Raw genomic sequence first — 25,180 nt, 5'->3', positions numbered from 1 at the left:
TTAATCAGCTATTAGATGCAGCACTTTTAGCAAATAATAAAGTATTGGTTAAGCTGAACACAAAAGCATTGTAAAGTGCTTGAATGGTCTTGTTTCACTTAATGTGCATTATTTGTAGGGAAGGATGGAGCTGTCAATTTTAGATTATTTCTGAGGATTTTTCTGCAAACTACTATTTTCATTCTTCAATCCTTTTGAACAATTTTGTCTAGTCATTAAAAATATGAGTAATTATAAGAGCACCTGTCAATATGCTAAGCCACCATTACAGCCACCAGGAGCTGTGGTGGCACAGTGGTTAGAATGCAGTTTTGCAGGTTAACTCTGCCTACAGCCAAGAGTTTGATCCTGATCGGCTCAAGGCCTTCCACCTTCCATCCCTCTGAGATCATTAAAATGAAGACCCAGTCTGTTGGGGGCAATATGCTAGCACTGTAAACCATTCAGAGAATGCTATAAGTTTAAGTGCTATTACAATTGTTATATTGTTACATTTAAGAACCTGTTGCTACATGCTATAAGAAAGAAATCAAAGTAATAATTTTGCAACTAGCTATTTTTCAGGTAAATAGATTTAAACAGATTGTCAGTGTCTCGACTTAAGATGAGGCATTCTAAACAATGTTTACAAACAGGAATCCTGAATAGGGATGATGAAGGATGTCTATGAGGAGAAAAGATTAGAAATCTCCTCATACTCTCACCCCTACAAAAAAGGAATTCCCACAATTCACAAAGCAATCACTAAGGCTGATAAAGTGATATAAAGCTGAAAAGAAGAGCTGTGCTTTGATTTAAGTTCTTACAGCAGTGTGGCCTCTTCATTCTTCACTCAGGGCAAAAGGGAGCATCCATCTTGCTTCATCTTGATTTGCTTCACAGCCTCTCTCGATCTTTTTATCTCAGATGCTGAGGGGAATCTTCTTTTGCCAAATGGGCCAGAATATTTCCAGGCTTCAGCAAACACTGCCAGATAGGCACAATAAAAATTAAAGGCAGATGACCTGGGACCAGGTTCAAAGTAAAGATCTCCCAGGCTAGGCAGTTTTGGTGAACACTGGATGGCATTGAATACACTAAAGCATCCAGAATAGAAGTACTTTCGCCAAAGTACTTTGGTAGTACAGTGGTCTAAAGCACCCTGTTATTAAGAACAGCTGCCTGCAATTACTGCAGGTTCGAATCTCGCCAAGGCTCAAGGTTGACTCAGCTTTCCATCCTTTCTAAGGTAGGTAAATTGAGGACCCAGTTGTGGGGGCAATAAGCTCACTTTGTATAAATATACAAAAGAATGAAGGCTATTGCTTAGTGCATTGTAGGCCGCCCTGAGTCTCCGGAGAAGGGTGGCATATAAATCAAATTAAAAAAAAAAAAAACATTGGGAGAAAGGCAGAGAGGATCTTTCTCCCACAGCAATGATCTGAAGCTATTCAAAGGCACAGGAATTGCTTCATCATGGCAAATTGTGTCACTTCTTTGCTCTCCTGAAGTTAATTTAAATAATTTTATACAGGCTAATGTGCTAGTCTCCAAGAAAATAGGATAAAATAGAATTCTCATCAGATCCATCCTGTCTCTTTTCATTAGGTGGTGTAAATTTGCCACCTCTTTTGCAAAACAAAGGCAAAAATCCAGTTTTGAGTGAGGTCTGTGAATGGAAACCTGTGGAATCATTTTGAGGACCAATGAATGGACCTGTCTCAATCTCACAAGTACTTCCCTATTGTCACCATTTTCATCACTATCAACTCTGAGAATTGCACCTGTTTCACCCCAAGAGTGTCTTTGCTGCTAACTGTTGTGCAGTCTCATGAACTGACCAGCTGTCCTTCCATCTGACTATTTGGGAAGTGTAAAAATTGATCTTCCAGTCAGTAATCACTCTCCTGCCCTTTCTTTCAATTTTCATTTGCTTTGCATCAAAACAGGGTAAGGAACCACTTCTGAATTTCACTGATGAGAGAACAATGGCAAGGTACTTCCTACATGGGAGAAGGGGGAAATCTGAGAAGCCATTGCCTGGCTTTTCAAGCCAATGGAAAACTCTCCTCTGGCATTCCAGAAGAAATACTGCAGTATTGCCTTTGCAAGCTTTCCTCTGGAGATGCAGCTGAGCTGGAAATGAATGACTCAGATGCAGAAAATGTCTCAAATCCAATGGCATGGTGTTGTGTGAATAGAGAGACACATTGATATCAAAAGAGTGCAGGCTGCATGTGTGGATGGAACCTATATAAAAGCGAGATTGGGAAAACAGACTATCTACAAGCTCTCATTATTGCAAATAAAGAGGACAAAAGAGAGGGAAAGGAAGCAATTCTGGAGTTGTGCAGAGACCCTGTGTGGAAATTTCCTCAATCTCATATTTTTCCAGTGTTTTGTTTTTACATTTTAAAAACAGTTTGCAGAAACTTATTCATTCATTTTTGTGAACATTTCCCCTAACATGAATTTTAGTATTTAATTTTGCATAATATCTGCATTCTTATAAGCAATTTTTCAGAAATAACTCATTTTAATGTTCACTAATACTTTTCCATATATTTCCCCAGATATTTTAAACATGAACCACATGAATTTTCATTCAACCATGAATCTTAAGCAAAAAAAAAAAAAGTACAGAAAATCACTATACTATAATCAACAGCACACAGCACATTCTTCTATGCGTGGTCTTATGTGTGGTCTTGTATACAGCCTCCGGAGCTTCTCTGAAAGTTCATGCTGAGTATTAAATTTTAATGTAATGTAATGTAAGTGGAAATTATTAACTGTATGTGGAACTATACTAACAATATTTGAATGTTTTAAATATATTCTACAAAATGAATATTAAATTAATAATAAATGGGAAACATTTAGTATACATCATTGCTTACTTGTTGGCAGAGAGAGAGAGAGAGAGAGAGAGAGAGAGAGAGAGAGAGAGAGAGAGAGAGAGAAATTATCAAAAATTTCATTGACTTACCATCTGTCTGCAAGCATACAATAATAGTTCTATTTATACAGCCCTAAAAAGAGAGACCATTTCTAATTTTTTAACAGTCTCTACATATCTAATCAGAAGGCTAGCATGGGATTATTCCAAGTAAGAATTCACAAGGATGCAGCCTCTTTCTTCCTTCTGTAACTGAGATAAAGAGATTCATTTCCAATGAATGCTCTGTTTTCAATTAATTCTTCAAATCCATGGACATCTCTCTCAAAGTATCAGTGACATTAGGGATCATAGAGCTGGATGTGACATTTTCGTAGCTCCATTGCAAGTGGAGCCCTGCCCTGAAACCAATTATTGTGACAAAGCAAATCTGTACTATTTAGGTTAAGAAGGAATATCTCATGGAAAAAGATTAAAATATGATAAAAGTATTCTCAAATTTATAGAAATTAGGAAAAAATAAAGTGCCAGTGAAAAATAAAACAAGGCTCAAGGCATATGTTCATAAATGCAACAAAATAAGCAGGATGGTTGAAATTAGACTGAAATTCTTGTATATTTTTTCACTAAATATATTTCAAAGACAGGTACATTTCTATTTTTTATAAATGCATACCAATAAAAGCTTGAGTGGTAGTCATCTAATAGTTCTATGTCTATGTCTGTCCTTTTATAACAAACTCCACTGGGTTCCATAAGATTTAGTCCCAAGATGCAACCTGAACAGCATACAGAATGTGCAATTTCTCAGTAAAAGGGATACAAAATTAGAAACAGACTCTCATTTGTATTCCTTAGTACAGCTACCAGGTTGAACTAGATAGAAATTGGATACTTGCAATATTATTTTAGATTAAAATAAAAGATGAATTGCATACCATAAATATGAAAACTTATCTACCTTACACTGGGAATGATGAAAATCACTCACAGTCATACTCCTTGAATTCTATGCATTATTATATCAGCAGCACAGATTTATTGACTTCTTATCCTACAGTGTTTTTAATTTTTCTTTCTGAGTTATGAGTTCAGTGCTTTTTCAAACTGATTATATACCATTCTGGTACACTAACAAAACCTAAGCGGAGAAACTTTTATTCTCAGGACACCATCTTAGTAAAAAACAAAGATCCCCATTAAAATTCAAGGTGGTTTTTTTTTCTTGTTCTGTACCAGCAAAATATTTTGCTAACAAAATATTTACAGTAAGAGATTGGCAATAACAGGAACAGAATACCCAGTGAAAAATATGACTAAATAGCTGAATATAAAAAATTAGAGCCACTTATTGGGTCACAATATATGTATAGATTCCCAACATTTTTCTGCAATATGTAACACAATTCAAAATGGAAAGAGATATTAAATGGAAAAGATGAAAAGTGGGTGATTTGAAACTTCTGCAGTCCAGCTGTCTTACACTTTGGAAATACAGGAAAGAAAGAGTTTTTCTTTTGGATCTCAATTTCTTCCTCTGTAGATCCTGATCATTAGCCATACCAACTATAAGGTTAGAATTTGTTTTGGCCAAACCTTGCATAATCAGGTTTCTCCAGTGGTGGGATTCATACCGGTTTGCCTGAACCGGTAACTAACCACGCCCGGCCATGCCCCTTGCCCCTCCCAGCCAGTCGCCTCGGATGAGGCTGATATGTAATGCCTTTTCTCTTGCCGCACGGCCCTCCTAATCAGCAGAGGCTCCCTAAATGAGAAAGCTGGCTGTGGTCAGTCCTAGCTTTGCTATCCATCGCAGCTAGGAATCTCAAATAAAGTCGAGAATGAATGCTTGTGTTGCAGCCAATCTGGGCGCTAGCTAGGCAGGCGGCCTGCAAACTTCGTGATCTTCCAAGGAGCCCAGCCGAAGTTTTACTCGCTGAGGCACCAGGACTCCTGATGATGGGATGGGGTCCTTTGGGCACTTAGTTTGGCTACCTATTAGCTCCAGCCCCACCCTTCACCTCAGCGAGTGGCGCACAAAAGTTCAGTCGGGCTCCTTGAGAGACGGAGTTTGCAGGAGGCCAATCTAGGGGCTGGTTGTAGCACAAACGTTCATTCTCGGCTTTGAGATTCCTGGCTGCAATGGGCAGCAAAGCTAGGTTCATCTCTCTGATCCAGCAGCTGGAAAAGGGGGCGGAGAGAAACAGTCACATTGCCAAAGTATGCATGGGTCAGAGTGGGGAAGAAATGCAAACTTCAGCCTCCTGGTGTGGCACAGGGCTTTGGGCAAAGGCTGCAGGGAAGGGCCTCTGGCTCGTTCACACTCTCTCCCTCCCTAGTCTAGGTTGACTAGGTAGAAGCTCACATTGCCCTTTCCAAGCCTGCTGTCGGTGAAGCTGGGTGCTAGTGAGGGCTGGCTTTTTGCTTATTTTTGTCCAGCTGTTGGGGGGGAAACAGATGGGGGCCTGGGGAGGAAGCCATGCCCCCCCCGACAGCTGGACAAAGCTAGGCAAAAAGCCAGCTCTCACTGGCACCCAGCTTCTCCGACAGTAGGCTTGCAAAAGGCAATGTGGCTCCGCCTGCAATCAAGCTAGAGTGGGAAGGGGGAACACGAGCGAGCACTGAGACCGTGGGAGGAGGGAAACCAGGCAAAGGGTGAGCGAGGGCATCCGCAGCATGCTGTAGCACATGCCCTTTCCCTCAGCCCCCTTCTTTCGGAGGCTCCCCCGCCTCTCCTCTCACCCCATTAGCCAGCCCGCCAGCAGGAAGTGAATTGGTGGACTTTATTGCATTCCAGGCATTTCCCACCCAAACGGCGTGCCTCATTTACAATGGGGGGAGGTGTTTGGGGAAGGCAGCAGGGGAATGTGGGGTGGCAGAGGAGCCACTTTCAAGCCATTGGTTTTTGCAGGGTGGAGAGCCTCTGGAGAGTCTCCCCCTAGTTATGCAGGCAGAGGCACGCTTCCCATTTCGGTAGCCCCCCATAGGGAAAATACTTTTTTAAAAAACCCCATGGCTCAAGCCGGGCTGCCAGGCTAGCAGCAGAACTTCCATGCCCTGGATGGACCCGCCATGTCACCCATAGCGTGTATCCGCCAGCAGCAGATGGTTTGTACAAAATGAGATGCTTTGCCTCTCCTGGGCAGTAGAGCTGCATTTCATTAGTACTGAGAGGCTGAGGAGGAGGCATTGCGTGCCTGCCAAAAAGTCTTTGAGAGCCTCACCTGTAGCAGAGATGAGAATGTCAACTGTCTCTAGCCCCTAATTCTCCTTAAGCATTGCCAAATGAGGAGCAGCACTGGCAGACTTTCTAAGCCTAAAGCAGAGAGGGAAGGAGGGTGGGAGAGAGATATCCAATCCAACCTTTGTGTGTGTGTGTGTGTGTGTGTGAGAGAGAGAGAGAGAGAGAGAGAGAGAGAGGGAGAGGGAGAGGGAGAAGGAGAGAGAAAGAGATGTGGCTTCTTGAGGGTGCATTTGGAGAAGTGTCAAGAGAAATGCTAAAAGAGCAATCAGTTTGGGATTAAATTCCAAATGAAATTGGGTCTTCAGGGTAAGGAGACATGAAGAACTTTGAACTTCAGATTTCTAAAAATCTTATTAAAAGGAATGTCTAGAGGCAGCTCTTTAACTCATTAGTCCAGAGGGAGCAAAAGAGATAGGGTCCCAATGAATTCTTAGCCAGTGGTGGAGTCTAACAGTATTACCACTGGTTCACTTTGTGCATGTGCTTTGCGTGCAATCTCTCTGAAGTGGGAAGAACCGGTAGCAACCCACCACTGGTCTTAGCTATTTAGTTTAGGAATAATAGAATAACAGAGCTTAAAGGGACTTTGGAGATCTTCTAGTCCAAGGCCCCCAAAACTTGGCAGCTTTAAGACTTGTGGGCTTCAATTCTCACAATTCTTCAGCCAGCATAGTTGGCTGGAGAATTCTGGGAGTTGAAGTCCACAAGTCTTAAAGCTGCAAAGTTTGAAGACCTCTGGTCTAGTCCAACCTCCTGTTTAGGCAGGAAAACTGAGGATGCCAAATCTGAGTGGAGGGCCTGGGAAAGGTGTCAGAATAATACTTAGAAGGGACCTTGGAGGAGACCCTATATCATTTCAGAGAAATGGCTGTCCAGTCTCTTCTTGAAAACCTCCAGCATTGGAGCGCCCAGAACTTCTGAAGACAAGCAGTTCCATTAGTTAATTGTTCTCACTGTCAGGAAATTTCTCATTAGTTTTAGGTTGCTTCTCTCTTTGTTCAGTTTCCATCCATTGCTTCTGTTTTGCCTTCTGCTGCTTTGGAAAATACATTGCCCCCACCAGGGGTGGGTTCTAAATTTTTTTACTACCGGTTCTGTGGGTGTGGCTTATTTTGTGGGTGTGGCTTGGAGGTCATGTGACTAGGTGGGTGTGGCTAGCTGGTCAGTCATTTCTGGAAGGTCCTCGCACTTACGACCCAACTCATTTGTTTGCTTTTAACACTGATCAGCTGTAGGACGGCCCTTTGAAGCCCTGCCGCAAAAGTTTAAACAGTTTTTTTCCCTCTAGTCATCAGCTGGGACTCAGGAGGCAGCAATAGATTGGGGGTGGGACCAAATAAAAGGTAAGAATAACATGGGTGGGAGGGCGGGGGGGAGAACTGGTTTGGTGATGTCATATCATCACCGCTACCGGCTCGGCCGAACCGGACCGAACCGGGAGGAACCCACCACTGGCCCCCACCCCTTCTTTGTGGTAGTCCCTTAAAAGCCTATCACACTCCTGGGCAAAGCATGTGAGCCATTTCCTCTTTTCAGTGATCCATGAAAGTACATCTATAATATGTAGATGCAGATAATAAAGTTGAAAAAAGTGAACAACATTTTACAGAACTATAGATACGTTGAGGCCGGGGGTGACAAGGAGTGGCTGGGAGGGGAGGGGCTGAGCAAAGCGCCCCTTGACATGATTGATGATGAGTTGGCCATGCCCACCCAGTCACATGACCACCTGGCCATGCCCACCCAATCACATGACCACCCAGCCACGCCCACCAAGCCACGCCCACAGAACTGGTTGTTAAAAAATTTGAATCCCACCACTGGGTTTCTCCCTAGCTCAAAACCTGGCCCTGTATTTAAAGTTGGCAGGAAGCAAAACTGGCCTAGTATGTGGTGACAGAAATGGAATCAAGAAGCACTGCTGCGCTCATAATTATATGAACAAAAGTATCCAAATAGGTCAAATAATGGACAGCTTTAAAATGTGAGTAGTTAAAATATTCAGTTAGTTAACATTTTAATGGCACTTGCACACCGATTCCTAGGACTTTCTCAAATGCAAGAATTGATGAGGCAGGATTATTGAGAAGTTTGTAGCCACTGTACCTGGAAGATCAAGTTGGCTGATCCTTCTAGCAAATTCTAACTTACCTCTTACCTCATCATTAGAACTGGTTGGCAACCAATGCTGGATGTATAGAAGCAGACAACACCATCCTCTATCAATCTTTCTATCATTCTGAAAGCAACTGTGAAATGCTTTTTTTTTTTTTTAATTTGATTTATATGCCACCCTTCTCCGGAGACTCAGGGCGGCTTACAATGCGCTAAGCAATAGCCTTCATCCTTTTGTATATTTATACAAAGTCAGCTTATTGCCCCCACAACTGGGTCCTCAATTTACCTACCTTAGAAAGGATGGAAGGCTGAGTCAACCTTGAGCCTGGCGAGATTCGAACCTGCAGTAATTGCAGGCAGCTGATCTTAATAACAGGGTGCTTTAGACCACTGTACCACCAAGGCTCTTTTTCTTGCTTCAGTCCAAAAATACATTTTCCTCCCCATGTCATCTTAAATTCTCCTATTTGGGGTGGGTGTTCTTTCATTTTTTTTCCCTTCAGCTTAGCCTCAGGAGATCTCTGGCTACCTCTTTGCAGAGGAAGAGCATCTCTTCAACTAAGTGAGTAATTTGCATTCATTCTAGTAACTTTTACATCTCTCCTGCTATCCTCATTGCTATAATAGAGGAATCAGGAAAGCTTCTATCATGTAACCCAAATGTTTTAAAAGCCAGTAGGGATTTGTTTTATTTTAAATTTCCTTTCTTTCTGATCTTCCTTTCCCACTGCCTTTACCTGTTTGTTGTTTCTAGTTGTCCAGTTTTACTGTATCACCAATTTTCCAATCACCGGAGGCTGATTTTACCATCAGCTTTCAAGTAATCCAAATAACCCATTGGCAGTTTGAAAACTAGGACAAATTCTCTCTCTTCTTTTGATAATTTAAACTTATAAATATAAATTTAATTTCACATTTGCATATGTGTGTGTGCATGTGCATGTGAATCTCAGGTTAGGATAGATTGTCATGGAAAAAATCTGTTTGGTCACTAAAAGTTAACACTAACTTGATGGTTCTCTCTTTCTCTCTCTCTCTCTCTACCTCCCCCCCTCCCTCCCTATAAAAACAAGGGTTGAATGAAAGCATATAAATATTACATAAATATAAAGCATGGGTTCAATGAAAAGTAATACTTCCACCCCCATAACTCCCACCTTCATAACTTTAGCTTAAATAGGAATATTCTAATAAACGAAACAGGACACTGGTCCTTGAAATGAGCTTTCCTGTGACCTGTATTTACCTCTCCATTTAATTGCTATCATTTGCTATACTTCTGCCAACAACAGGCAAGTTTATTAAATCCACCACAAAAGAACTCTACATTTTGACCCTTCAACCAAGTCCTGGTAGTCGTTTCCACCGCATTTGAGTTAAACATGTATTCTTTCCATTTTGAAAAAAGGTGGAAATGGCATAGGTCCAAATCTGGATGGTGTAATGGATGGAGTAAGACAATGAAATCCAAGTTCATGACTCCCTTTTGGATGGTTTAGTGACACAAAATTTAAATTGGTACAACATTTCAATTTGCTTCTCAATGCTGCCTAATTATTGTTTCAAAGTAATGAGTGTTATAAGGAGCTCATGTTTCATCAGCAATCATGAAGTTATGAAGAAATCCCTTAACTTCATTTCCATAACATGATAACAATTGTTGGCAAATTTCAGCTCTTGAAGCTTTCATTTCTGCCATCAGCATGCCGAGGAACCTGTTTTGCACAAACCTTCTGATATTGAAAAACATCAATAATGTGACCCATACATTCCTGTGAAATGCTAAAGCTGACATCAACTTCCCACTGAGAGATCCATTGATTGTCCTTGATCAATTCATCAATCTTTCTCATATAAAATTGATTGGTAGTTGTCACAAGTTGCCCATATCACTCTTAATTATATGAATCTGTTCTTTTGGTTCATCACCTTTAAATTTTTGGCCCAATTATTCACATTACTTACATCAACACTGCCATCTTATAACAATCTGAATTTGGCATTGAGTTTCAATTGGGTCCTTCAGCAGTCAAAAAACTCAATTACAGTGCATTTCTCAATGCCTACTGATGAATACTCACTACGAATTTCTAATAACAATAAACAACCTTTTCACAGGGCAACTTCCCATCAACTGAAAGAACAGATACTAAGAAACAGAGCTTCTAGTTTGTCAGTACTGCCATCTGTTGATGACTTCTAAATAGAGCTTTATTTTTCATTCAGTCCATACATGTGTGTGTGTGTATACATGTGTGTGTGTGTGTATGTTGTACACACAAATGTTAAAGAAGCTAAAATGCAGAAGTAAACTATGGTTGATAGGTGATAAGGAGAATAACCAAGGCTTTCTTTTATGTTCAAAATAAAAGAAAGACAATACAATTCCTGCAAAAGCAAACAGGCAAAAAAGAGCTTTCAATTCTGATTTTGGTTCATCTTTTTCTAACAAAAGAACATGTCTTCCCCCAGGAAATTGTGAAGAGCAGAATAAAAGAGCATATGGTGGCTTAAGAAACTATTTCCTGAGTTAAAGCTCCAGAGCAAGATAAATATCATTGCAAAGAGGAGCAATGAAGTTCCAGCAGACTATTGACCACCAAACTGACAATACTATGACGTTTCTACAACAAATCACAGGGTACTTGTGAGTAAGCAAGTTGCAAACTACCCCAAATAAAATGGATTGGTCAAGATAAAGACTTGTCAACTAAGCTTACTTCGTTTTCTTTTCTTTTTTTTGGATTTGTCCAAAAAGGATAAGAAGGGTAAGGGTTTTTGAAATATAATGTATGCACTGATTTCAACAAAGCCTTTGACAAAGCATTTCATGGCATTCCAATTAATATTTTACTTAATTGAACTTGGGAAGGGGCATGATAATTAAGTCACTATCCAATTAACTAAAAAAATATACTAAAAATGTGTAAAATCCTCAATAATTCTGCCTTCTACTAGATATCAAGTAGAGTGTCATAATAGAAGTATATGGAATAACCTTTAATGTTTTTGATTTCCCGCAAGCATTGGGGTAGTATGATCCTGGACTCCAGAAATAATCTTTGGGGATGTATCAGGTCATGTTGCATTTTTTTTTCATTTCTTTTCTATTTATGGTTCACTTTTCTTTTACTTTTCTTTCCTTTCCTTTCAATTTGTGTTATTTTTACTTTGTAAAAACTTCTTTAATAAAAATTAATTTAAAAGGATACACAGATATAAGAACCTATTTAATAACAGGTTTGCTCTAGGATCAAGGTTTCTCTGTTCCCAGCCCTTATCTTTGGAATAGACTCTAAAAACTTGAGGGTCCTAACATCTTCATTAGCTTTAAGATATATTAAATTACATATTTTTGTTCAAGCTCTAAGCAGTGTCTTTTAACTATTAATCTTAATTATAAAATCTACTTATTTTATTTTCAGTTCAGTTATCATATCTCTGCCAATAAAATCCACTTTATTGTTCAGCCTCATCATCCAAACAGAGTCTTAGATGATGCGGTATGGTTTTCTCTCTCCAACTGATCTACTGGGATTTCCATCTGGATGTGTTCCCACTGCCTTAAATTAAATCTGGACAAAAGTCAACTTATTGTTTTTCGTCCTGAGTGTTCTACTTTCTCTTATCCTCTTGCTTTTTTTTTTTTTAGGTTTGCCAATTGCTGGTATTTCCAGTGGTATGAGATTTGGGAGTCCTTATTGATGAACATTTAATTGATAAAACTACAAGAATCTATAACTTTCACCTTCAGAATACCTAGATAATTTGTCCATTTCTTGCTATCGAGTTAGCTAAGCAGTTCATACTTAGTGATGTCTCTCAATGGATTATTTCAGCACTTTGTTGACTGGTCTTCCTGATTCTATTTTCTGCCCTTTGATTTAGGCCCAGAATAGTGGTTCATGCATGATCCTGGGTCTTTCCTCGTTCATTCCTCTTTCTTCTTCCCATTGGTTCGTACAGTAAGTCTACGGGAGTATTAGAAGTTTAAGCCTGCTAGTGCTTCCAAGTTATGTGTACAAGAATGTCAGAGTGATTAGAATATAGTATCTGTTTTCTAACATATATTTCTGTCTGTGACTCATTTCTTTCATATCAGTATGGCCATCTCATGTTTCAGAGCTTTCTTGTTTCTAGATCTTACTTTTTAGAATCAATTGCTCATTGAAATATGTTTTGCATCTGATTTCATGAAGTCTGAAAAGTCTCTAAAATAGTTTATTATTTATTTATTTATTTATTGGTTCGATTTATATGCCGCCCTTTTCCGGATACTCAGGGCGATTTACAATGCGTTAAGCAATAGACTTCATACTTTTGTATATACCTGCTTAGTAGGGCTTCCTACTAAAGCGGTGTTCTTTTTTATACAAAGTCAGCTTATTGCCCCCACAAACCGGGTCCTCATTTTACCTACCTCGAAAGGATGGAAGGCTGAGTCAATCTTGAGCCTGGTGAGATTTGAACTTGCAGTAATTGCAAGGTAGCTGGTGTTACTTAACAGTGCTTAACAGTGCTTTAGTCTGCTGCGCCACCAAGGCTCTTCACCAGGTTAGTTATTTTTTTCAGGGCCCATATGAAGCTGGAAGAACGTTTCTTTTCAGAAGCAGTACTGGATTTAAATTATGGTAGTACTGAGATTTCTCTCCCCCAAACAAATCCCTGCAGTTGCAAAGGTTAAATTCACCTATTATTAGATAATGTTGATGGTGACGATGGTGATTTTTGTGTCTTCAAGTCAGTCTTGACTCCTAGCAACTCCCTAGACAAGATTCTAAGTTTTCAAACCCTTCAGTGATTTGCCATTGCCTGGTTCCTTGGGCTGAAAGAAAGTGGCTGGCCTAAGATCACCCAACTGGCTTTGTATCTAAAGCAGGACAAGAACCTATAGTCTTTCTGGTTTTTAGGTGATGCCTTAAATGGCTACATCAACTGGCACTCTTTATTATAATCATTGTTGAGAATGGCTTATATTGTGATAGTACTTTTATTATTTGAAATTTGCTTGCATATAATTTTATACTATATCAAAATATTCTGCCAATTTATATTTCATCTGTTTTTAATGTTTCGACTTTTAAAAAGTTTTTTTTTTTTACTCTAACACAACCAAGATATATTAATAGCTGGTGGTATAACAAGCAAATAAATAAAAATATCATCTTGGAATGATAGAAATAGAAATAGAATAACAGAGTTGGAAGGAACTTTGGAGGTCTTCTAGTCCAAACCCCTTCTCAGGCAGGAAACCCTACACCACTTCAGACAAATGGTTATCCAACATCTTCTTAAAAATTTCCAGTGTTGGAGCGCCCACAACTTCTGCAGGCAAGTTGTTCCATTTATTAATTGTTCTAACTGTCAGGAAATTTCTCCTTAGTTCTAAGTTGCTTCTTTCCTTGATTAGTTTCCACCCATTGCTTCTTGTTCTACCCTCAGGTCCTTTGGAGAATAGCTTGACTCCCTGTTCTTTGTGGCAACCCCTGAGATATTGGAACACTGCTATCATGTCTCCCCTAGTCCTTCTTTTCATTAAACTAGACATACTCAGTTCCTGAAATATGTTCATATCTTTTAGCCTCCAGTCCCCTAATCATCTTTGTTGCTCTTCTCTACACTCTTTCTAGAGTTTCAACATCTTTTTTACATCGTGGCAACCAAAATTGAATGCAATATTCCAAGTGTGGCCTTACCAAGGCATTATAAAGTGGTATTAATACTTCACTTGATTTTGATTCTATCCCTCTGTTTATGTAGCCCAGAACTGTGTTGGCTTTTTTGGCAACTGCTGCACACTGCTGGCTCATATTTAAATGGTTGTCCACTAGGACTCCAAGATCCCTCTCACAGTTACTACTATTGAGCAATAGATGATTACAAATCAGCAATGGGTCAACAGTGTGATCTGGATGCAAAACGACTGAATTAAATGTTAGGCTGAGCTGAGCATGACTGGTGTCTGAATCATGGTAAGTAATGCCACTTTATTCCGTATTAGATTAGATTAGATCTCCAATTCAGTATCCAGTTCTCTGGCCATACTTTAAGGCTAACTTTAAGATACTTTAAGACAAACTGAATGTGATTCAGAGAAGTCAGAGCAGATGATCAAAGGATTAAAAGCTAAACTCTATCATGTGAAAAGAGAATAAAACATCCAGGAATGTTTAGCCTTGGGAAGAGAAGACTGTTGGGGCACATGATAGCACTCTTTAACTACTTGAAAGGATGTCAGGCAGAAAAAGGTCAAGACTTGTTCTTTATGCTTCTCTCTCCTCCGGAGAGCAAGACATGGAATAATGGATTTAGGTCATAGGCCATCAGATTTGGACTGAATTTTAAGGAAGAGGAACAATCAATAAAATTGCTGAGAGAGATATCCCTTTATTGAAAGTGTTCTAGTACTAGCTAAATAGCCATATGTCAGGGCTGCTTCAGTCTGAGTTTTTGCCTTCAGCAAGGACAAAATGGCTTAAATTTTCAATTTCTATCTACTATCTGCCTTCAGAATGATAGAAGTACTAATACTATGAATTTTTCTCCAAAGATTGCAGATATTGCTGCCCTTTATTGGATATCAGGGACTTTTATTTATTTGAATATACGTTCCCATGTAAAAAAAAGTCAGTTGCCTTGATAATGGAAACTTTTTCCACTCCCCCATTTTTTTTCCACTCCTCAGTTTAAGGCCTTCAGTCATTTTGGGAAGCTCAGATATGATCATGTTCGCTTTGTTATTTGTTATTAGGTACAATCGTAGAAAAAAGGAAGTGGCTCACACTGTAAAACAGTTGTAATCCACATAAAAATTAAAATTCCTAGAAACCCAAAGAGTGCATTGAAATTCCTACATTATTAATGTTAAAGGTTTAGAACAGAGGAGGGGGGTGGGGGGGAATCTGCCATGAATTTCACTGGGAACAACTTGTAAATTTCACAATAGGGCAAATACAAATATGCAACAAAACCCAGCACCATTTGTCATTGCCTGATCAAATGTCCACATGCCTACAGAAAAAGTGTCTGAAAAATTTGTTCCCCTGAAACTTATGTATGATTGCTAAAATGCATCGTAGATATTTATGAAAATTGAAATTGGTGATTTATTTTTTAAAATAAAATCTTTAAATTTATAATAAATATATACTTTGTGAAGGTGCATAGGGGTTTCCTCATTGAAACACTGCAACTATAAACTATTAACATTTATTATTAACTACTGTATCCAGCCACGCGTTGCTGTGCCCAGCCTGGGCTAAAAGAGCGAGGCTGAAGTTCCAAACTCTCCACGAATATTTGGTGGGCATGGCCAACTCGACGTCACTCACTTTAATCAGTCACATGACAGCCCCCAAGCCACGCCTACCCAGCTGGTGATTAGGGCAGAGAACCGGTTGCTAAAAAACAATGGGAACCACAAAATCCTCCCTGTCTCCCTTTGTATCTCTCTATCTCTCTCTCTCTCTCCCCCATCTGTATCTCTCTATGTCTCTCTCTCTCCCCCACCTCTGTATCTCTCTATGTGTCTCTCTCTCCCCCCTCTGTATATCTCTATGCCTCTCTCTTCCCCCTCTATATCTCTCTACGTCTCTCTCTCTCCCCCCCTCTGTATCTCTGTCTCTCTCTCTCTCTCCCACCCTTTCTCTCTGTATCTCTGTATGTGTCTCTCTCTCCCCCCCCATCTCTCTGTATTTCTCTATGTCTCTCTCTCTCCCTCTCTCTCTGTTTATCTCTGTCTCTGGCCTGGCCTCTTCTGCATCCCCCACCATTGCCCTTACCTTCTCAGGCCAGGGCTTCGCAGCTCTCTGCACCACAGCAGAAAATCGGGGGGGCCCTCCACCCTCCCTACACAGATGTTCTCTGGGGGCTCAATGGGGACACGCATAGCAGGGAAGGGAAGGGAGGGAGGGGATACAGCAGGGATTCAAGGCTGGTTTGGGGCTTCCTGCCCAAAGGAAGAAAGCCTGCCAAGGGCAGGGGAATGATTAAATCCCCCGCTCTTCCAGGCGAAACGGAGGAGAGCAGGCCATCCTCCCTCCTGCCCGTTTCTGCCCCCCCCCGAAGCCTCCCCGGAGCCCCTTTTCTGCCAGAGGCCAAAATTTTCATGTAGGCTCTGTGAACTGCCAGAGCGCCCACCTGGGAATCAAAGGTGGCACTGGTCAAAGGTGACCACAAGGCTCCAGTTGCCTCCATGTGCTGCTCACCAACCGGATTCGCATAGCGCCAGTTAGTGACTGGTCTTTCTGACCTCAGGGCCCATGGTAGCGCTGGGCCAGGCGGGATTCAGGCCAGGCGAGGGATGGAGGGTTCCCGCTCGGCGGACCCAGGCAGCCTCATTGCCAGCTGTTCTTTGGAGGGAGTCCCAAGAGCGGCTGGCGAGGGGGATGGGCAGCAGCGGCAGGCGACGCTAGTTCGCGGGGCGGCGGGGGAGGGAGATGTCAGAGCCAGGCTCGGGTGGGCCCCACCGAGCCCTAGAAGTGCTGGCTACGAGGGCTTCCCAGTGGGGAGCCGGCTGCCTACCTGCCGAGCCTGGTGGCAGGATATGGCCCTCGGATGTCTCTGCCTTCCAAATGCGCAGTTTCTTGGAAGCAATATGGAGAGTCTAAATATAGGGAGCAGAAATCTGTTGAGCGTAATCAGGGCTGGGAGGCTGCCATGTTGGTTTTATGTCCAGCAGATGGCGCTGTTTTTCAATGTTTTTTCAATGTTTGTCAATGTCTTTCAATGTTTTCCATGTTTTTACCTGTCACACATGTGACATGTATATAATATAAGTATATAAAAACACACCCGTAGTCGAATGCAACATTGTGTCAAAATTTGAAAGCAATCAGTGAAGAACTTTTGGAGATGTGCGGTTATGTACAAACGGACATTTACATTTTTATTTATATAGATTAAACCACAGCAAGGGGGGGTGGACACAGATTGAAATACGACGTAGCCGATCCATTCCATAAGACCGCCATGATTGTTAGCAAATTATGTATTCAAAGCAGCACCAGCATTCTTGAAGAAAGCACTTCTTGACTAGCAAGGAGTTAACCTTGCTTCTATTTCTCAATTCTGTATCCTCATGAATCATAAACAAGCTCATAACAAACTTTCCAGGACATTTCAGCCTAACAGCCACAGTCTCTTTGCCAATATTCAGTAATGTGATAAGGGAAAACAGCGGCATTACTCAATATTTTTAGTGCCCATTCTTTGTACTTGCTGATGAGTCCCTAAGGAGCTGTGATGCCTAGTTTCAATGAATATTAATAAGACACCACATTAAAGTATCTGAGAGACTCTGTGCATATCATTTGGAGCCTTTGCAATTTCTGGGTTCTACATGAATCCAGCTAATCCTATTTGGCAAGATGGAGCCGTCAGATAGCTTAGAAATAATAGTTGTTTTAGAGACAGGCTGCAGGTCTCTGAGATAGAATATGAATGTACAATATTGCAGCATAAGCACTTAGGAGCACAAAAACACGTTGATCATTCCTGTTCCAGATCCTTCATGAGATGAACATTATCTATACTGAAGCAGCTGAGCCGACATTTGGCTTAAGCTTTCTGTCTTCCCCTCAATATTTATATCACTACAATATAACAGCACTTTGAACACTCTGCTAAATAGGCTATCTGTGGTTACACTTCTGCATTAGTTATATTTTGGAAGAACTACTTATTATCGTAATATCCACAGATTCACAAGATGATAAAAAGCTGATGCTGTACACATTCATTTTTGTGGCTGTTCCTGTTCCATTATTAATAAACCAGAATATACACATTTACTTCTTTATCTAGTGCTTCACAGCTGAGTTTCTGCTTACCTAACTGCTGAAATGGGAGAAGAGGATAAGTATCATGTTTTTATTCTTTACTACAAGCTCAATTCTATGGCAACTGATAAAAAGAGGTATGGTGGAGCAGCAGGGATCATCCAGTGCCAATCCTAAATACGACTAGTTAAAATTCCATAGAGTTAAGTACAAAGAGCTACAAAAGGCAAATGTAGCATGACAATAAAAATGCAGCTGTGACAACTCTTCATTGTTTACTTGTTCTTCTTACTAATGCAGACACAAAATTGCCAGCTATCATTCTGTTGTTTAGTATTCAGCCAATGTCAAGAGAGTGAGGGCAATGAAATGTCTTCTGTAATGATGTGCAATGTGTTACATTATGTTGAACATCAGCTTTTATCAGCCTGGTGATTGTGCGTGTGGCACATTAGCCATACTGGGTGGGAATTCTGAGTGATGAACTTCAGAACAGTGAGAGAGCAAAGTTGCTGGAAAAACTTTGCAGTAATTACAAATTCACATCTACTTCCATCCAACCAGAGTGAGAAAAGGGAGAGCCACAGTTCCCATAAGCCTGTGACAATCTATTGTGAAATAAGCAATTCAAATAGTTAATAGTCTTGTCTGCTCTATCTCTGAGTTTAGCCATTACAGATTTGTTATCGGTACTGCCCAAATATGTCTGAGTTAGGTACAGGTAGTCCTTGACTTACAACTGTTCATTTAATGATCGTTCAAAGTTACAACAGCACTGAACACTGTTGTGGCATCCCCATGATCAAAATTTGGACACTTGGCAATTGTCTCATATTTATGAAGGTTGCAGTGTCCCAAGGTCATTTTGAGACCTACTGATAAGCAAAGTCAATGGATAAACCAGATTCACTTAATAACCATGTTATTAATTTAACTACTGCAGTGATTCATTTAAGAACTGTGGCAAGAAAGGTTATAAGATGGGACAAAACTCACTTAACAAATATCTCGCTTAGCAACAGAAATGTTCAATTCGAGGACATAAGTCATAAGTCGAGGACTATCAGTATCCTGCAGGTAACGATATAGAATTTCACTGTCAAAGAGTTATATAAAAAACCCAGAATTTTATCTAGGTGTTGTTGAAATATGGATCAAATTATCAGCTCTGTAGTGCTTTCTGGATTCTACTTATCAAAATGAACTGAAGGGGCCCTAAATGAAGTAAGGCTCATTTATCACACCTAAAATGTGAGGCTCTGGTACAGCTCATTAAATCAAGAGCTTAAAATTAGCTCACTGCAGTATTGACTGTTAAGCACAGCCAATGACGAAGAGCATTGGAAGTGCAGTTGCAATTTTGTAATATCTGGTAGTCCACAAGTTCTCCAGCCCTGATTTAAAAGTCATTTCCCAAGTTTGTTACATCATTTGTGTCATGGCATGTTGTAAATTTGAGACACAATTGATACTAGTCATCCTACGCGGCCATGTATTGTAAAAAAAAAAAAAAATTTAGGGACCTAATCTGGTAAACATAAAAATTGCCCTGTACTGTAAAGTTGCCCACAAATTGTTCACTTATCTATTATGTAAGATTAACTGAAGTTAGATATTCAATTTGGAAAATATCAGCTTAAAAATAAATAAGACCAATAGCCTATATATATAGCTGGACAAAGAGCTCTCAGAATGAATCTCTCGATCCTTTTTATACCACTCCATGGCTCTTTCTTATGTATCTTCCGTGGTTGTGTCTAAACATGTTGTCTTTCCCTAAAATGTTAGCAATTTCTTATTTGAACCTAAGCTTCCCAGTGTATAGGCATGATGAGAGGAAGAGTGTAGAATATTTCACCGGTGAGATAAAGATGGGTTGATTCTAACGGATCAGTATAAGGATAACTCTGAATGCAGATATTACATAAAGGAGCATCAGTGTGACTCATTAATAGTTTTTTTTAAAAGCATGGGAAGTTCAGAATTTCTGCTAGAATTTCAAGAGCAGAAGGGACAGCATTACACCTCGCTAACCAAATGCTGATTTCACTGTTGATGGCAAGTTAATGCTTTAGTAATCACCCCATTACACTTGAAAGCAAGTGATTAGATACCATTATCTATTACTAGCACTTATATATTGCTAAACCATATCCTCTGATGTAATTATATACAACCACCAAAATTGTGAACATCAAATCATGAAATAGCCATAAAATGCAGCACAGTTCTAATATTGTTAGACAACATTTTGGTATTTTTATCAAACTACCAAGTTGGCAACATCTTGCAAAAACTACCATTTGGCTCACCAAGGCACAGCCAACCCTATACTGAATGGTGAGCAGGATGAGTTTCTGAAGGCTAACTGAAAACTTTCAGAACAGACAATAAGATCTAGAAGTGCAATAATGGCTTATTCTGGTCCATGGAGGGTAGTTGTCTATTCTCAGAAATTGAAGAAAAATTGCTAGGAAACAAATCTATCAAAGCTAGAATTAAGTTTTAAAGATTTTCTCCTCTGGAGAGGTTGAATAAGCAGCTAGTATGACATATTCTAAGCAGCTTTCCCCACTTAGGATGTTGAAGAAGCTAAACTTGTCATAAGCAATTTATTCTGTCATAGTCTTATCATAATCTATTTATTCCAAGTTATCCAAGTGACTAGTTGACAATGAAGAAACATGGAATAAGATCTGATTAAACTGGCAACCAAGCCAGCAGATTTCAGGAAAGGTTTGCTTGCTATAACCTGGCCCCGTTGCAAACCGGTAGTAAAGGTAAGTAGAACCCACCCCTGCTGCACACAATATCTGATTATCTGATAAAATTATGACAGTAGAAGGGAAAGAGCTTTTTAAAATATTCCTCCATGAATATCGGTGATGCAAGATTCATTTGTCTGTTTCTTTGGGACTCTTAATAAAGGTATTCATTATCCTATATCTTTTCATATTCCAGAAATGTTGCATCCAATGATATGTATGAAATACCTGTAATTTCTGGTACTTCTTAGAGGTATCACTACACTGGCATTTTTTCCTAAATGCAATTGTTGCTAGGTGAGCACCATTTAATTAATGAGTGTAATATCTTCTGTGTTTATAACACAATCAAGTGCCATATGCTAATACATAGGGTTGCAACAGCAGGAAAACTAGGTTGAGTTTAATCACATGTGCTTTATCATTCAGGCTGACATTCAAGGCTGTTGCCTTTTTAAAAGTCTATGCTATGAAGATGCACACAAGTGCAGTTTTAAAATAAAGATGTAAAATCTGGTTGCTACATAAATACAAAATGGAGTTCTCTTTCTACCTGTCTGAGGTCAAAAGAAATGATGTTGCAATACAGATTGTATAGTTTTGAAACTAGCATGATTAATAAAAGTTTTAAGGTCATTAGATGTAACAAGTTTGGTGCACCCAAGCAGGGCTAAGAGATGCCATGTCTACATTTAGTTTTTCTTTTCACTTATTTCCTATTTTAAACTATTTTCTCCTTTACTCCCTATTAATTTTCTGTTCTTTGCACCAGAATACTGTTTATCACAAAAGGAACCATGTGATAGCTGTATCTGTGTATATCAAGAGTATATGTTTTGTTTCATTATCTAAACTTTCAAGTATTGTTTCTGTTATTATGATATGAAAAGGCAAATTTTCAGGGATAGCTGATTCAAGCTTTACAAAATATAAATACTTAGGTCAGGACTAAGCCTCATTATTGTAGCTGGAAATCAACAGAAATTGGAGCAATGATACAAACAAGTGTTACATAAGTAAGCAGGGTCAGGATGTTTGCTTCTTTCGCAGTAGGTTTCTTGGTTTAAAAATTATATTCATGCATTAGTACCGTGATGGCGAACCTATGGCACGCGTGTCAGAGTTGGCACGAAGAGCCCCGTCTGTGAGCACATGCACCATTGCCAGCCACTCTTCTGGTTCCCAGCATGTGTATGCATGCTGCCCAGCTAGTCTTCATGACTGCCAGAGCCCCAGAGCCCCGGAAACCCAAAGACCAGCTGGCTGGTGCACATGCACCTGGTCTTTGGGTTTCCGGCGTTCCGGCACAGGCAAAGACCAGCAGGCCAGCGTGCGTGCATATACCAGAAACCAGAAGACTAGGTACACATGCGCGGGCTGGCCAGCTGGTCTTAGGGTTTCTGGGGCTCCAGCACGCACAAAAACCAGCTGCCTGGCATGCATGCGCCTGCCACAAACCAGAAGACCAGGTGGTCAGTGCACGCATGCACACTGGCCAGCTGGTCTTCGAGTTTCCGGGGCTCCGGTGCACATGCGCGTGTATGCGTGCATGTATGTTCCAGTTTGGGCACTCATTGTTTAATATTGTCAGCAATGAAGTATACCAATGGCAACGAAAAGTCTCAACATCAATGTGATACAAATTAAGAATGTGATTTTTGGTCTCTAAATGCATGGGAGGTAATATCTACGAGAAAGATCAAAGATAATTTCAATGAGGAGATGCAAAGGCTAGAAATCTTCACAGATTCCACCTAGGAAAATATTTTACTTCGGCTTATTGATGCCACTTTTCATCCTATAATGAATCCTAAGAAGACAGTTAAATTGGAGATCTGGGCTATGGCAATAAAACTATGTATTAGTAAGTACTATGCATTTTCATAGGTGGAAACAAAATCATTTGGAAAGATCAAAATAGGGGGAAATAATTTATTAAAAGAATAGTATAGAATAAAGATGAAAATCTGCCACAACACATATTAGATTGTCCTTTTCAAAGTCATCTTGCTATGGGGGAAAAAAGCTTTTATATATCCATCCTTAAGTATTCAGTTGGTGTTATTAAACTTTTTCACAGGGGACAATATCTCTGCATCAGCATAATGAAAAATTAGTTTTCACTTTCTTAGCCACAGTAATATTCTAACTTGGAGTGATTAAGAACTTCATTAGGGGCAAGCACAAGCATCCTTGGGTGAAGTCTGGCTAAGACATAATGCATATTTATGATGCCAATTAGAGAAGCTCTCTGAAACCAAGCGAACTTGTAAAATTAGCTGGATCTGTATTGAAACTTTCTGTTTCCTGAGCTGTTAGCAATCACTACAACATTACAACACTTGTTTGCTAACCTGTGTGACAGTTATACTAATAGAATGAAAAATGGTAAGATTTACATAGGAGTAATGAGGCTCTGCTCTTGGAGCACAGCAATTGTCATGCTACTTCTGTAGCCTCAGAGCAGAAAGGGTTCATGGGGCAGGAATTTAAGAAAAGCCTTCAAGCGAGATAGCTCTTCCAAGACTAATTACATGCTCAGAATCTGGACAGATATGCTGCCATAGCATGATAATTTCCTTCCTCCTGAACTATTAAAATTTTCCCAGGCAGCCGCCTTAATGTGTTTCCCAGGCTCAGCCTCTCTCCAAGAGGGAGAATCAATTGGCAAATTCTATACCTCTTCATTTAATACAAATTTGGTTAAACTCTTTAAAGAAGATTTGATAAGACACATTCACTTAAAAAATGCGAATTGTTTTCAAAGTCAGGCTTCAAAGCAAGTTGATCAGCTGCCTTCTAGGACAATATGCAAAGATTAGATAGAAAAGTCTAGGTAAAGGCAGAAACATAATCAAGTGGACTTATTATGTTGGGGAAAGCAATTTATTTCTCTGTAATAGTTGAAATCCAAGAGAAGTAACAGGATTCCAGATTGTTTCTTGGGGTTACACTATAGAAAGATGGGAGACATGAAAACAACAACTTCCTAAGACCAGGTTAGAGAAAAGAATAAACTGCAAGAGGTTAAAGCCAACAATCTGGATTTTCTCAACACCACCCTATCAGTCTAGAACAGGACTGTCAAACTCCCAGCCTGTGGGCTGGATGCATCATGCACTGGCCATGCCCACGTCCAGTTTAGCAAAGGGGTGGGGGGGAAATCACAATATGTCATGTGATGCCACCGTGACAACATGAGTTTGACACCCCTGATCTAGAACAGTTTGAATGTGTCTTACTTCCTGTTCTAATGCAAAATGAATAAATATTTTAGACTAAATAAAGGTTTGGGGGTTTTATATTGATTTCTCCCTCATTATCATCTTTTATTTCCCTACTATGATGCCCATAAAAATATGCCTTCTGGTGCTGCTACTAGGTGTAGAAAGGAGGCCTCCAATTGGAACTTTCCTCTTCCCTAAATTGATAGTGGATTTGGTAGGGGTGAATATATGTGTGTGTTTATCGTCAGGTGTCTGGGGGTTCAATTACTTCTGCCCAATGAACCGTGATCCTGATGAAAATTGAAGGAGTCCACTCTCACTAATATTAGCAGCTAATTTGATTCTCAGGAAGGATTCTATAATATTTCTTTCTCAAAAAAAGAAGTGCACTGCCAAAAAGAGAGCAAAAGAAAGTAAATATCCGAATAGATCATTCATATCTTAAACCAGCTATTGTTATGTGGTGGGTAGGTATTTATCACTTAGGTCCAGTTCACTCCCATCTATGGTTATTACTGGATGGCTATGGGCCAGTAATCACTCAATCTCAGCCCAACCTACCTCATATGTTGTTGTTTGTTGTGAGGATATTATGAAGGGAGATCCCCATGGGAACTGACTTGAGAGCCCTAGAGAAAAGGTGGGATATAAATCTAACAAACAAGTAAATAAAAATACAATATATTTCACTAGAATAAGGGAAGACTCTAGTCAGGTCTTTCAAGTCTAATTTAAAGATCCATTAAATAAAAGATGTTTACATTAGACTTGGAATGGAAATCTTGAAATAGAGAATGACCTCTGTAAAGCAGGACACTGGGCGACCCAACCAAAAAGGTTCTAGTCAAAATGAATCAGGATCATAGATTAATTTGAATAGGATCACACTCCCTGTCCCAAATCGGGTAGTCAGTTTAGGAGAGTTCCTTGAACCCTCTTTGTAACAGGACCTTCAGAAGTCAGTTATGCGTTAAGAGAGCATTAGCAGAGCTCAAACTGGTTCTCAGAATTGTTTCCTTTCTGAGAAAAAGGACTTGGTTTATGTGCCACATGCCTTAGTTTCTTCAAAATGAAACTGAAGTTCATGTCTTCTTATTGTTATAGTTTTATTATTCTGCTTTTACACAGCATCAGAATGTAACATTATAGAGTATAATATTTCTATTTAA

The 25,180-nt window shown here is 39.8% G+C and overlaps 1 protein-coding gene across 3 annotated transcripts in view; it reads right to left on the bottom strand.

The window, feature by feature from the left end:
- The window catches only part of SYT6 (synaptotagmin 6), a 147,175-nt gene that overhangs the window by 44,119 nt on the left and 77,876 nt on the right, over positions 1 to 25,180 (bottom strand). The gene's annotated exons all lie outside the window — the stretch shown is intronic.

The sequence above is a fragment of the Pantherophis guttatus genome, chromosome 3 (assembly GCF_059756535.1).
Source record: "Pantherophis guttatus breed Tessera chromosome 3, ASM5975653v1, whole genome shotgun sequence".
NCBI classification, from domain to species: Eukaryota; Metazoa; Chordata; class Lepidosauria; order Squamata; family Colubridae; genus Pantherophis; species Pantherophis guttatus.
The sequence above is the reverse complement of the archived record's forward strand: the minus strand, read 5'-3'. Positions and strand labels throughout refer to the sequence as shown.